Source organism: Camellia sinensis, chromosome 8 (assembly GCF_055761805.1).
Source record: "Camellia sinensis isolate YWXY chromosome 8, ASM5576180v1, whole genome shotgun sequence".
Taxonomy (NCBI): Eukaryota; Viridiplantae; Streptophyta; class Magnoliopsida; order Ericales; family Theaceae; genus Camellia; species Camellia sinensis.
Window position 1 is genome coordinate 46,969,361 of NC_138968.1, and position 16,170 is coordinate 46,985,530.

At 36.7% G+C, this 16,170-nt stretch overlaps 1 non-coding gene across 4 annotated transcripts; it reads left to right on the plus strand.

The window, feature by feature from the left end:
- Positions 1–2,417: 2,417 nt before the first annotated feature.
- Positions 2,418–6,568, plus strand: LOC114316784 (uncharacterized). Of its 4 annotated transcripts, none has more exons than XR_014337652.1 (5): positions 2,418–2,661; positions 3,920–4,084; positions 4,547–4,619; positions 4,755–4,841; positions 6,181–6,568. It is a non-coding gene; the product is annotated as an uncharacterized LOC114316784 (transcript). The 4 variants fall into 4 exon arrangements; XR_014337653.1 differs by having other exon boundaries at positions 6,191–6,568; XR_014337651.1 differs by lacking the exon at positions 6,181–6,568 and having other exon boundaries at positions 4,755–5,934.
- Positions 6,569–16,170: the final 9,602 nt, after the last annotated feature.

The following is a 16,170-nucleotide window of genomic DNA, read 5'->3' on the forward strand; positions in this document are numbered from 1 at the left end:
GTCTCGTGCGTCATATGAAAGTGCAATAAGCAAGTTAATGTATAATATGATGTGTGATCGACTAGATTTTTTGTCATTTATTTTTTTATCAACAAAATAGAATAAAACTTTAGTGATAGAAAACCAACATACAAAAAGATAATATATCAATAAAGTGAGAAAAATGGTAAGTGCAAACTGCATCATGGTAAGATAAAACATTCCCAACAAGGTTGGCACTGAGGAGCAACTACAAGTTGTTGAGAAGCCAACCAAATACACCCAAACAACATTACAAAGATCATCCCTAAGCCTTTGAATACAGTCCAATTTCACAAGTCATATTGCAACAAAGAATGCAAAGTCCAACAAGTCAAACTGCAATACCCAGCATCAACAGTAAACATCATCACCAGCACTGGGCAAAGCACTCAGTCACAACAACCGGAGCATACTTAAATCAGCTCCTATAAACACATCATATATAAAATTCCATGCAGTTCACCACCTTATAATTAGACACAAATCACCACCATAAGAAACCAATAACATTAGCTGAAAAGGTGTCCTAGAAGCAAATAAAAAAAATGAGGCAGCCTTGAACAATGTCAGTACTCCAAAACCCACCCACACCTTCATCTAATATTACTGAGACAAAACTTAACATGATTTAAGTTAGAAACAAGATCATGAACAGAATACTTATAATCCAAACTAGCATAATTATTCTTGATCCAAGATGCTACTTTCACTTTGACTAGCTCATCTAATTCCACCACTACAAAAATAGTTAAAGATTACACTTTGACAAAAAAATTATCTCACTTTTATTGAAAGTGTGATAAAAAAAATTAGATTGATATTTTAATCACAGTTAATTTGATTAAGTGCGATAATATTTATTTTTTATGTCATTTTTCAATTAAGTGTGATTATATATATATTTTTAATCACACCTTCTAATTAAAATGTGATTATATATTCACTACTACTTTTTTATCACATTTTTTAAACAAGTGTGATTATATATATATTTTTAATCACATATTCTAATTAAAGTGTGATTATTTATATATTTTTTAATTATACCTTCTAATTAAAGTGTGATTATATATACACTACTGCTTTTTAATCACACTTTTTAAATGAGTGCGCTTATATATATTTTTTAATCACACATTCTAATTAAAATGTGATTATATATACATTACTACATTTTAATCACACTTTTTAAATAAGTGTGATTATATATATATATATATATATCATAGTTCTAAATATCTGCCGGTACATATCACCGATTCGGATATTGACCGGTATACCGGTGAGAATGAAATTCACAGCCGTACCGTCCGAATCCCGGTACGTAGCGGCCCGAATTCGATGCATGCGACGATACAATCCGATACAGATTTGTTGTGCTGTTGTTACGCTCTGTTTTGTTGATGTTGTTGTGCTCTGTTTCTGGTCTCTTTTTTTTTTTTTTTTTTGTCGATCTAAAGCTGAAATGTTTGTCTGGGTTGGCCGGATTCTGCAGCTTCCGGTCAACGTTTCTACACACAGAGAGAGAGAGAGAGAGAGAGAGAGAGAGAGAGAGAGAGGGGGGGATAGGTGGTATGGTATGGGTGTCTTGCTTCCGGTCAACGTCTTGCAGTCTTGTATTATGGTTTGGGTGTCTGAGGTTGGAATAGAAAAGAAGAGAGAGATAATTAGGTACATAGAGGTGCATTGGGTGTCTGAGTTTGAAATGGATAGGAAGGGAGAGGCACTTAGGTACATGGAGGTGCGTGTGTTTATGGTGGGTTTGTAGATTGTAATTGTTTAGATTTTTTTTCTTCTATTTATTTGTTTATACACCTACACCTCTATTTATATTAATATATATATATATATATATATTTATTTTTTTTCTCAGTACAAGAAAAATAAATAATCAAATTAATTTTTTTATTAAAAGTTTACCATATGTCAAAAAAAAGTTTGAGACTAAAACAAATACATATCATTTAGTTGAAAATGAGTAAAAAATGCTCCTATATATCAAAATTTTGATTAAAATGTAAGAAATTAAGGCTAAAAGAGTCAAAAAAATTCACAAAATTTAGTTTTAGAGGGATTTCTAATGATTTTTAAAATTTCACGGTCGCGACACCCGATTCTCGATTCGTACCGGCCGATACTACTGATACCAATATTCCGTGATCAATACCATTACGTTACTCGATACCGCAATTTACAACTATGATATATATATATATATATATATTTAATCACACTCTTTAAATAGGTGTGTTTGTATAAAATATTCCAATTTGATTTTTATATAAAATATACCATTCCCAATTTTTTTATTTACAAAAAAAAAAAGCAAAACACCAAAAAAAAAAAATTTTTTTAAAAAATTCAAAATACATTTAACTATTTGGCTACTTCTAATCAAAACGAAAGTAGAAGGCTAGGGTTCATCACAAGGCACATAAGAGAGAGAGAGAGAGAGAGAGAGAAGGAGCTGGAGTGCGTTCAATACTGTTAGGGGCAGAGTGTTTCTTACGGTCACCGTCTTCGGAGGCCTCTCACTCATCACCCAAACCACCATCGCCTCGAAAAGCCCTCCGCCTGCGATTTCAGCATCGTCGCTGGCAAGAAACACTCTGAGCCCCTTCCACGGATTTGATTTTCTTTGTGAGTTTCTAACTTATTCAGTTTCCATTTGATTAATTCATTTTCTCCTCTCTCATCTCTCTTTGATTTTGACTTGATTTCGAGGGTTTTGATTTCTAGGGTTTTCATCTCTCATCTCTCTTTGATTTTGATTTGATTTTGAATCAATTTCATCATTCGATTAATTCGGTATATATTGTTGCTTGCAAATCTAATTTCATGTGAAAGATGGTTAATTGGTTACTCGTTTTTCTTCTTCTTTAATTTTTCTTCTCTTTTTTTCGGTGCTGTGTCAGATCTCTTTCGGACTTGCCTAAGCCTTTGAGAAACATAACAGCTCATGTTAAGAAATAAGAACAAATGGAATTGTTTTCTACTCGTACCAGGAGCTTAGGACATCTAACAATTCAAAGTTTGTACCTAAAATGCACTTTGTGTTGACACTTTTAAATCAAATTAGTGGTCCTTAATTTTAATCTGAAACGCAGTCATATTCTAAGGATTTTAGAATGAATTTTATGAACTTCGCACATTAGTGATGATCATATGTGTTATTTATTTTATTTTATTTATTTATTTATTTATTTATTTGGGTGGAAAGGAAAATAAATGATGATTATTTGTATCTTGTCGCTAATGATCTTAGTTTTCCTTCATAATTTATTGGTAAACTAGATAAAATCCTTATAATTAAGAGATTTAAGTTCAGACAACAACCCTCCAACACCTAAGCTTTTGAGTTGTGCTCTTGATCTCTGCTAACCATGTCCCAGAAGGCCTTTGTCTCACCCCAACAAACTTGCTTTTGTTGTTGGTGTTGTTGTTGCCACCTCTATTTCTGAATGTGTTGCTACTCTGTTTGGCACCTGAGAAACCGTCACTTTGCTGCTTTTGGAATTGAAGTTCCATTATAGAAATTATTAAGTTAAAAGTGTGTGTATGTGTTTGCTGAATGAAGAGAAGAGAATAAAAGAAGCGAAAGAGGGGAGAGAGATAATGAAAAATCAACAAAACAAATAAAAAAATCGATTAACTTGAGCATAACTTTAAACATATGACTGTGACATCAGGCTCATCTTTAGTTGTTTTACTGCCAATTGAAAATCGAAATCTATTACATTGTGATAGAACTTGCCATGACTTTAACTCAATGGTTCCCCCCTGTAGCAAAATCCTAGCTCCGCCATACCTGGTGTATTCTTGCTTAGGTTTTCAATGTTGGTTTTCTGAATTCACTACATGTACGTAGGTTGCTTATATTTCAATTTTGCAACTGTAGGGATGTCATTGAAGCTAGGGATTTTGAATACAATTCTCTTGATGAGCAAACTCTGGAATTGCAGGTTAAAACATCAATTGGAGTTGAGGCCATCTCCCAGCAAAGGCTAGCCTCTGCAGAAGCTAAGATTACTGACTTGAGACAGAAATTGGAAGCTTCTAAAAGGTTTATTTCATATTTCAATGACGTATTTGAAATGTCGTTATGATAGCCTTGTAGAAGGCAGTTGTCATAATCTGCTTTTATTAAATTAAATTTGAAATGCATGTGAATTCTTTATAACATCATTTCTATGTGGATTCTTCCACTCTTGAGCTAGTTCAATCAAAGGTGTGCTAGGTCTATGGTTCTTTAGCGGAACTATAATTGATTTGTTCAGTTATTTTATGGTACAGTTTGATATGTCAATTGTTTCATCTATATTACCCTCTTGGTACTAACTTAAGTTCATATGGATGTTGAGCATTGGCATTGTTTAGTTCATTTTATATGGGTGCTACACATGATTGCAATCCTTTATTTTGGTTTTTTTTTTTTTTGTTTTTTTTTTTTTTTGTTCTCTCCGGCATGATATATTTATTTATTTATAAGAAACTTGAAGACATTTTTTTATCTATGCTATTTCAGGGAAAAGTCCGGGCTTTCAGGTATCCATAAATCCAAACATGAGGAAAATGAAGCCTACATATCTGAAATAGAGGTTAGATTCCTGCTCAGTTATATGGGAGATCATTTTGTCTTCAATGTGTTTGTGAAGTTGGCCTGAGGTTATTGGTATTGTTTCTCTTCATGTAATTTTAAATAAGGCCTGAGATTATCAGTTGTTTCTCTTCAGACCATTGGTCAGGCATATGATGATATGCAAGCTCAAAACCAGCAGCTCCTGTAGCAAATTACAGAGAGAGATGATTATAACATCAAGGTTATTATTTGTACCACCGTTGCTCACCGTTTATTCAAGTTCCCAAAATGGCTTTACTTGCTTTCATATAGCATGCATTTGAGACCTCCTTGATTTTGTAGGTGATTATTTATTTGTTTATATAGAAGTTAGAGATTTTATAGAAGTTTGATTAAATCGACTATTTGTTTAGTGTTGGTAATTCTCATTTGTTCCCCTCTTATGTGTCTATATACGTAGATATATGTATGAATATTAACATTTTTGAGTTCTATGTCGATGTGTAATGATAATGCAATCTTTGAAGTGCTGATGCTTATGATGGGTTCTCACTGGAGGACTTTGTTAAAATATGTTTACTGTATGTGTTCCATTTTCAAAGATCAAAGACAATGGGTACAAAGTTCCACCCGGTAGCTATAAATGCAGAGTAGTTGCATTCCAATTCAACTCCTACATATCACTCAATATCAAAGTTATTCTCCTTGTCGAATTAGGGAAATCTAATTGTGATTAAGAACTGTTTTGAATTTTCTAAGATTTCTTTGTGGGTCATTGTCATGAGGAATTGTTTGAGCCATACCTTCATCATTAGGTACTTGAATTTCCCATATGGGGATCTATAGATTCTGCTCATTTACTCACAATTTTCTTGTGTTGATTTTGATTGATATTATATAAGGCTCAAGAGGAGGACGGTGATTAATGGCTAATTCTGCTGAACCATCTTCATCTATAAGTTTTACTTCATCTTCCCATGTATCTAATGGATCGATTAGCTAGAATAATCTGGATCACTTGGTCAGACCCATCAAACAAGCCTATGATCAGACCCATCAAAGATCATGGCCCGTTGGGTTGAGTCCTTTATTCTGCAATGTAACTAGCACAGAGTTGTTGGTCTACTTCTTGGAGTGTTGAATAACCTTAGGCCTGAGAAATTACCCATTTTACTGTCCTTCTATTGTTTTCATGTTTGCCTCGCTTCTATCTGGTTGTTGGCAATACTCTGTGAAAAACCCATTAGCTTTTTTCTACTTGGATAGTTCTTTCATAGCGTAGATCATGTGATTTAAAACGTAATTCATTTCTGCTCTAAAAAAGTAAAAATAAATTTGCTGATCTTAGAATTTAATTCTTTTTCTTCATTTCATTTTATTTTATTTATTAATTATAAGAAACCTTGTATCTACTTTTTGCATAGCAGTGGCAGAAACATGATCTGAGTCTTGATATGGTATTAGGTTTGAGGCAAAAAAGTGCAATTGACATGATATGTTAGAAAGTAGTGTTGTAATCCGACATGCTTAGTTCATATCAGACATGCATATTTATGTGAAGTGTTTTTATGGTTTTTTAGGTGAATGAAGTTGGTTCTGTTACTAAAAGCATTGAAGCTATGAAAATATCTAAATGTGCTGGTTCTTCAATTGCAGACCTTCCAACTGGTTTAGATACGATAAGTTATGCTCTTTTTAGAAGTCTCAATTGTTATGATTAAAGTTATAGTTTGAGAACAAAACTTTAGGGAAATCATATTTTCAAAACATGGGTTTGGAAAACAAATTCCAAGAAAACCAATAGCAGAACAATCATTTTGTTTTGTAATCTACATACTGTATGGTTCTGCAAATAAGCAAAACAAACTCCATATATATACTGTATGGTTCAATCATCGGAAACATGGGTTTGGAAAACAAAATCCATCATCCATCATTCTTCTCTCACTGCTTGTCTTTCTTCTTCTCCTAATCAGTCTGAACCACAAACTTATCAGCAAGCAGCTTCTTCCTCTATTTGGAAATCTGTTATGCTTGAAGAATTTCAAGCATTACATAAAACAAGGCACTTGGTCTTTGGTTGATCTTTCACCTGGAAAGCAGGCCATAGGCTGTAAGTGGGTTTATAGAATCAAGATGAATTCAAATGGTAGTATAGGTAGATATAAGGCTAGGCTAGTTGCCAAGGGCTTTCTTCAAGCTGAAGGGGTGGACTATCATGAGACTTTTAGTCCTATGGCTAAGCAACCAACTATCAGAATACATTTTGATTGGCCAATCAAGCAGCTTGACATATCTAATGCCTTTCCCCATGGTGTTCTTGAAGAAGAAGTTTATATGATCCAACCTCAAGGTTTTGTTCAATCTAATCAATCTCAGCTTGTTTGCAAATTACACAAGGCCCTCTTGGTTTAAAGCAAGCTCCTAGAGCTTGGTTCTCTACCTTCTCCAACTCTCTTCTCACTCATAAATTTGTTCAAAGTGATTGTGACTCTTCTCTTTTTATCAAGAAAACTTCTATTGCTGTCACCATTAGTCTCATCTATGTAGATGTAGACACCCCATTTTTGACCGACCTTAAGACTCAGACGTCACTAGTTGAGCGCTCGGTGATATTGCATATCGTGCTCGTTCAGAAGTTTCAGAGTCTCGGCTGCGAGCCTTGCCTCCGGACTTCCGGACTCTTTTATGCCTTGCATCGGTTTGCGAACCAGGCTCTGTTTTCTCTATTTTCTCTTCCCGAAGAAAGAGAGAGGTCTCGTAGATCATCTCTCGGTGGCTGTAGGCTATGTTTTGTGGTCGTAGGCCATTTTTCCCATTTGGAGCCTGGTTTCCGGTTTTTCGGAGCTGTCGGCCGTGTGCCTCGGTTCGGGACTGCCTAACCACCTCCGTCTGCTCCGGTTTTTGGTATACATCTTATTTACTCCCTTTTGGGAGACACTGTGGCTCGAGGGACCAACTTCGTGGTCGAATGCCACCTCCGGTGCTTAACAGCCCATTTTCGGGGCCCCAGGCCGCGCGTTTCTGTCCCCGAACCTCCGTTTTGCATCCATTTTGGTTCATTTTTGGTGGAAACCTTATTTTCATTGTTAGAAAGCTTGTAGGAGGGTGGGAGGCCAGCAATTGTTCTGAAAATCCAGTTTTATTTCTTCATCGCTCTCCGTCGCCCGTTTTCCTCACTAGAAAGCTAATGTTGACCACCCCGGGGTTCTTTAGCCCTAAACCCCATATTTGTGTTGTACACACCTGGGAGGCCACCAATATGTATAGGCCGGCCAGTAATTGTCCTTTACCCTTTTGAACCCCTCTAAAAAGTTGGCTTTTTTCTCTCCTGGTTCACATTTTCTGGGTTTTGACCACATATTTGTGTTGTGCACACATGGGAGGCCACCTTGTTGGGGTGGCCGGCCATCAATTTGCATTGACTCTTTTGACCCCTGGCCGGCCGGCCATGGGGGGTGGTCGGCCGGCCACCTGAACCCTCTGAACCTGGCCGGCCATGACCCTCACACCTTGTTGTTTCCAGCTATGACCTCCTTTTCCCCCCAGATCCTGTATTCGAGGGGGGGTCTTTTGGGGGGAAAATTTGAATTTGATTTTCCCCCCCCTTTCCTCCACTCCTCTCCTCTATAAAACCAGCCCCCCAGCTCCATTTTTTAGGGTTACAAAAATTGCTTTGAGCCTCTTGCATTAACTCTCCCTCTCTTTCTACTCCAAGCCTCAAAACCCTAAGATTCTTGCACCAATCCATAGCACAACACCTCCACACTCCATTCCAGAAAGTTGAGGCTATTTTTCAGAGACTAAGAGCTCCCAAACTTGGTCCAAAAGCTGCTGAAGCTTGGTTCTACAAGGGTGAGTCCCATTTTCCCTCTTTCTTGCCCTATCTTGCATGCTATTTTAGCCTTTGTTGCTTGCATTTTTGGGCTCCGACCCGAACTGTAAATAGTCATATTTTGTGCTCATCTCCATGTTTGATTAAGGGTCTTTCTTTGTTTGAGATCTCCTCCTCACCCTTTGTGTTTAAGCTCTCTTTTAGGCCTTTTTTTGCATGATATTTTAGGCTTATTTGTGAGCTGTTTCGGACTTGGTCATAAACTGTGAAATGTCTTGTTTTGATCCCCTCTTAAACTTTGTTGAAGGGCTCTCCTCTGTTTGAGGCCAGAAGCTATCACTCGTCTCTTTATCCATCTTTTAGGCCTTTTTCTTGCATGATATTTTAGGCCTACTTGTGATTATTTTCGAAGCTTGACATAAACTGTAAAGTGCCTTTTTTGAGCCTTTCTTCAACTTTGTTGAAGGTCTCTTCACTGTTTGAGGCCAGCTGTTGTCCCTTGTCTCTATTCTCTCTTTTAGGGCTATTTTTGCATGATAGAGTAGCCCTACTTGTGTTTGTTTTTGAGAGTTGTCATAAACTGAAAAATATCTTTTTTTAATCTCATCTTCAAGTTTGTTTAAGGGTCAATTTTTGTTTACGGTCATATGCTTTCTTGTATGCTTGATTGTCCCTTATTTTGAGCCTTACACCTAAGCTCTTGTTGCATGATTTGTTTGGCCTTCTAGCCACTGAAATCCAGTAGATTTTCAGTGGCTAAGACGCTTTTTTGAGCTTCCAAATCAAAGGGGGGTGACCCCCTCTCACCTTGACTTGTTTGGTGGTCATTTTGGCCTTCCAAAGAGACCCTATCTTGCATGCTTTGGAGTCACTTTCCAGGGTCAATTTGGTGAGTTTTGGGACTACCATATTTGATTTTAATAGTTTTTTATGCCATGCCAAATGTCTATCTTGCATGTGCTTAATAACCCCTTGCATGGCCCTCTAAAGTAACTCATCATTTTTGCATGCCATGGTTGCATATCAGTGGTTATTTGGGCCTATTTTCACATATTTTATTCACTGATTTTTTCTGGTTTGGTGAGATTCCATGTGCATCCTATACTTGCCATGTAAACCATGTTTGCTAGTCAAAATTGCATGTTATTTTAGTCCATCTTGCTAGCATCTTTTGGCCATGCTTTGAACTGAAAATGTCCATGTTTTGGGACTGCCTTGGCTCTATCTTCATGCTTCATGATCAAATAATGCATGCTTTGTATAGCTACAAGTCATTCCATGTGCCTAGTTTTGAGTCACGGGGTTCATCTCATGCATCGGGTGCCATATTTCCATAATTCGGGACCATTTTGCATCATATTTCAGTGCTGGAATTTACATGCTTGTATGCCATATTCCATGCCTTGCCATGCCTTGTTAGAGTTGCATGTTATGCCTAGCATCGGTCCTCGGTTTGCGTGCATGAGTGCACGCATTTCGAGAGTCTCATTTTCACCCCATGGCTACTAATGTGAGTATGGCTGAGGTCCACTCATGTTAGTGTAAGTCCATTATGCATTGTGTATGCCATTTCATTTCATAGCATTGCGTATGCAAGGTTGTATGTTAGAGCATTGCGTATGCCTCGTTACATCGTGCATTGTATGTGCTATTTCAAAGCATTGCGTATGCTAGGTTGCATGTTAGGATTGCATTCATGCATGTCATGCATATTGCATTGTGCTTGGGATAGGAGTTAGCCCAAGCACGGGAAACGAGGGACGTTTCGTACTCCGAGTGACGGAACGTGTCTCAATTCCCGATCGCCGACACTCCGGATCACCCATGATGGAGTTTAGGTCCTGTTGTGTTTTCATGTGCATTCATTTCATATTGAGTCGTGCAATTCGACTCCTCGGCCATCATGCACCGAGATACATGATTGGTGGCACGGGGATCGAGGACTACACTCCCTGAAGGGTAGTCATGCATACATATGGGAAAATACTTTGCCATGCCCCTTTGTTGCTCTCTGTTGCAGCAAATCAGAAATCAGTAACCTTTCGGAGCCTGGCACGTATCCCAAGAATAATTGCAAACAGAGGCAAACCGGGGCATCGCAAGGGATTCTCTGCACAAGGCAACCCGAGCATGCATCATTCATCATTTGGAACAGAGCTGAGGCAGTCCACGAATTTGCGTGCAATTTACTGCTTTCCTAGATTAATTTGCTAATTAATTAGGATTTTGTATTTATTCGGGACTGTATTATTTATTCATTTGGGACTATATATTATTTATTCGGACCCTTCGAGCGAGGGCACAACTATAATAAGTGTGTGTGTATGTGTGTGATGTATGTCTTCCAACCCCACGTCTTTCTCCCTTTTATTTATCAGCTTATGATGGTTAGATTAGGACATGTTTCAATTAGCATACAGTATGATAACATGTTTGCATTCATTCATCTGTCTTGTATGCACCGGGCTCGGCACATCATACTAACTGCATTTGTATCTCAATTCCAAGTTGAATACATGTTAGTTGTAGCATTTCACATGCCATCTTTAGAATAAGCCGAGCCTATCTTAGTTGCATTTTGCATGTGTTGCATTAGGCATTTCTGTATAGTTAGGATCATGCATGGATTTCTAATTAGCTTCTGTTTTAGCTTGGAGTACTCGGTAAGTGTTTATGCTTTAGCATCCTTGCATGTGTGTAAGTGACTGCCATGATAGCATGCTTACCATGAGGCTATATGCTTATGTGATATAACTGCCTGAATGCCTGTGAGTGAAGGTTGGATTATTTGAATTGGAATAAATGCATTGATTGTGAGTTTTAAGCCCACTAGATAGTGGCAAAATCATGTTTTTCTAAGCCCACCCGAGGGTGGCAAATCCACGTCTTACCCTACTTGCAGGTAGCACCATCAAACCATTTTCAAATAAATAAACATGAAATATTTTGTTCCAATTCAGACGATCCAGTCTATACTTGTATGCTGTGCGCATCACATAGTAAATCTAGGCTAATAACTGGAATAAGAACGCATAAAGTTTTCAAAACTAGATATCATGGTTAGTAGAGGCCGATCTTTGATCGGGCGAGCGGGGGTGCTCACGAAGTGACCTTCCCCAATCGTACCCAAGTTCTCGAGCCGAGGCAACTTTGGTGATGACGGACACGTGGCCTTAGGCAAACGAGTCAGGGTTTCCTAAATTTTCCCAAAATAAAACATTTAGGCGGTGACTCTGTATCTGGCAAAGCAGTCCATGTTTGGCACTTCTTTTAAAATCTATTTTCGCAAAATGATTTGTCGGATTTGGACTCTTTGGTTCAGATTTAGAATCGTGACAATTATTCGAGTCCGAACTGTAGTGAGCCCAAATGAACAGAACGGGACCTCATCCTCCCGGGACGTTCGGGGACGTCTACAGTAGATGACAATCTTCTCACAAGAAGTGATCCTCTCTATATTAACTCTCTCATTACCCACATGCATACAACCTTTTCCATGAAGGAGCTTGACTTTGTCAATTATTTCTTGAGTATCTCTGTCACCAAAGCTACTTGTGGTTATGTCCTTTCTCAACAAAAATATGCCTCAGATTTGTTGGCCAAAGCTGGAATGAGTGACTGCAAATCTTACTCTTCTTCCATGGCTACTAAGTTCATTTCCAGTTCTTTTACTACAGCAGATGATTGTCCCTTTTCTCAGCCAGCTTTGTACAGAAGTTTGGTAGGAGCACTTCAATATCTTACCCTTACTAGACCAGATTTAGCCTTTGTGGTTAATCATCTTTGTCAATTCATGCACTCACCCTTGACTAGTCATTTAACCTCAGTCAAAAGGTTACTAAGGTATCTTAAAGGGACCTTATCTTATGGTCTTCATTTCTCTCCTGGACCTCTTCTTCTCAATGCATACTCAGACTCAGATTGGGCAGGTAATGTCCTTGATCGAAGGTCCACCACTGGTTACTGTGTCTATCTTGGTCCTAACCTCATCTCTTGGTCTGCCAAGAAACAACCAAATGTGTCTAGATCATCTTCTGAGGCTGAATATCGAGCTTTAGCACAAACTTTAGCCGAGCTTAGTTGGATTGGGATGTTGCTTGCTGAACTTCATATCTCTATTCCTGTGCCTACCCTATGGTGTGACAACTTATCTGCCATAGCTATGAGTAACAACCATATTTTTCATGCCCGTACTAAACACATTGAGGTGGATTATCACTTTGTTCATGAAGAGTTGCCTCCAAGAAGCTTCATATCTGTCATATCCCCTCTTTTGATCAGATTGCTGATGTTTACTAAACCCTTATCTGTGGCTCGATTTCAATATCTTCAGCACCAGCTCAATGTCCTTCCCAGTCCACTGAGCTTGAGGGGGCATGATAAGCAACATGATAAGTCACAGCTATCACAACTCACACAGTAGCAGCAGTAACTATCAAACTCTTCAGCTCAAGCTCAAGCTACAATTGATACAGCTCAAGCTCCAGCAGTTGCACTTGTAGCCAAAGTCACACGTGTGTAATAATCTATAGCTGTATAAGTTGTTAGTTTGTTAGAGGTTAACTGTTCAATGTTAACTGCAGTTTGGTTAAATAGTTAGATTCAAGGTTAGGCAGTTATAGTTAGGATTCATTGAAATGTATAAATATATCTTCACTTTGTAACAATTCATTCATTCAATACAAAAGATATTCATTCTCTTTAAATACAACATAATGTGATCAATAATTTCTTCGTCATACTTACAAAAAGTACATTCTAAATTAACATTAGTACTAATAATTCCAATCCATTTCAGGAATAAAGAAGTCTGAAGCCTTCCTTTCCACACCAACCATCCACAAAATTGAACTTTCAAAGGAACAACATTTCTCCACACAAATCTATGAACTAAGCCAAAAGTACATGCAGCATTAGTAGTTCTCAAATAGACAGATGAAATAGATAACTTACCTGAGATACAGCCCTTCCACTGCAGACTGTCTGCTTTGATTTACTAGATTTATTGTCACACCCCAAACCCGAGTATGACCAGCCGTGGCCCAGAGAGCCTTAGCCCAAGGCACACATAAGCCTAAACATGAATCGATAAACACATTGAATAATTATACTATAGTCTAGTAATATATAACCAAAACTTAATCTAGTGACATGCCACAATTATAAATGGCAAAACCAATCGTAAACAATACCATCCAAACTTATGGGATATAAACAGTGCACATATCAAAATAATCTTAAATGAACCCTAATAAAAAATAAAAATAAAAATAAATATGCACAACTTGACATAACAATCTAAAACAAAATAAATGAATGTCCTAGAGGTCCATGCAAAGAAGTCACCGCTAATCCATGAGCCCGCTCTAAGTCCTTCTAACACCTGGAAATGATAAACAACTAAGTCAGCTGATAGCTCAGTGAGTAGCAACATGGATAGTAAATACATTTTTGAAAACAGGGTTCAATTCCAAAATAAGATATGTATCACAAAAACTAGATTGGCATACAGTACAATCTGTTTAAAAAAGAAGGTTCCACAGTTCAACAGTTAAAATACTCATGTCTCTCAAGAACATGATAAATGACATTTTTCACTTAAAACAGATTACAACATGAACACCAATAATTTTCTAGCTACCAAGAAATGACAAGTAACATGCCATACAGTTCTCAAGGCTATAAGCCCTATTGGATCCAATACTGAACTAAAAGTCATTCTGGGGGTGGCAACCCGGGCTTTTTCTTTAAGACGATTCGATTGATGGTCACCTAGCCTAACCTAGGTCTTTTCCTTACAATCGTTGAACATTTAAGTCATCACGGCCCAACCCAGATCTGTTCTCTAGTGGCCAAAGTCACCACACATAGTGGAATAATTTCCTTGGACTAAAATATACAGATGGTCCCAATAATCAATACAAATTAGTTTCGCAAAATATGGTAGTTCACCATTATAAACATGAGACCAAAAACAAATAGTTTACAGTATTCCAAGTTTGCACATGTTTCCAAAATAATTTAATTCCATTGATAATATAATAGATTATCAAAACCGTTTAGTCCTGAGACAACAATTTAATTTTCTAATAGTTCAGGGTAGGGGAACATTTATAAAAATATGTAGCATGTAACTACTCACTTGAAAACGAAACAATAAAAGTCCAACTAGTGCCCTGAACTAAGTATGAAGACTACACGTCACTACTAATTTAAAAATACTAAAGAGAATAATAAACTAAGTATCCCATACTAAAGCGCACTAACACAGCTCAACGCCACTCACCGTTACTCTTAAATAATACCTAAGTTCATGTTCTTCAAGGTCTAAAATTACCCAAGACATGGGTTCCGATCGAAACTTAACTAAAAATAACTTTAAGATAAAATAGAGTTTTAAACAAGTTTTCCCAATCCATTCGCTAACTTTGAAAATTACAAAACCCACTCCACGCTGTTTGAAAAATTTCAAAACCCTCCAAATATCGACTAATATATCCTCTGTTTCAAACCCAATTGGTTTTACTCAATTTTCTTATCAAAATAATTATTTATAATTAATTACACCCAAATAGGTTGTTTTCTGCAGCACTTTAAAGAAATTAATGGTTCTCTTAGTATACATGAGCAATCAATGTAAGGTAAAAAAAATGTAAGAAACTAGACTTGTAACTGGTTCTAATGATGCTAATTTGATAATTTTTGGATTTATATCCAAAGAGAACGACCCTTCCGAATTTACTGTTTTAAACTAGTTTTCTGGACAGATTTGAATGCAGCAGTTAATATAGATTTTGACTTCGAAAAGGTATGAGAAAATTCAGATATGCAATTCAATTTGTAATTAATCGACTGTAAAAATTTCAGTTCAAAATTCATTCGTTTGATATGGTTACTTGATTTTTAAACTTTGTGGTTCTTTACAAAATTTTTTGCATTAAGAATTACACCCATTATTTCTCATCACCAATCACTGACTTGGCACCCAAACAACACACCCATTTCTCCTATTCCTTCCCCAAAACAAGCAAATTACACATATGAACCATCACAATATATAGATATAATAAAATAGGACAATACCTTAGAGTTGTTGACCACCAATGTTGCCAAAGGTTTCTCTCAAATCTCTCTCTCTCTCTCTCTCCCCCTTATGACTGCTGTGAAGAACAAATAAGAAGGTAGGGTTTTGTGTATATTTTATTTAATACTAGTGGTTGGGTACACCTAAAGCATGTGTAGGTCAAATAAATAAATAATATACAAAATGTTTAAATATGTTGTAAGCAACTCAAATAGTAAGACCATTATTTATCAAATTGTGGTCTAGAGTTCAAGTCATGCCCTCTTCTCTATTTATTTTATTTTATTTTTAAATAACAAATCTTGCCTCTAAATTAATGACTTTCACTATAAATTTATTTTAGGCTTTAAAATTAATTAAAAGATCCTCCAATAATATTTAGTTTGCACTTAAAGATTCATAAGCAAAATATTTGAGATTGTAAAATAATTATTACTCAATTATTTATTTGATTTGTATATTCGGGTTCTCACATTTGTACTTGTTACATCAAGTAATCTGTTGACCTTTTCAACCTCCCAAGCAAAAAGATTTCTTCTAAAATTCAATTTACATTCCCCTGATTCACTTCTTCTTTCCGTTACATGATGAAGTGATTCATCTTTCCTAGTTATAAGGCTAAATAATTTAGGATATTTCCTTTTAAAATAA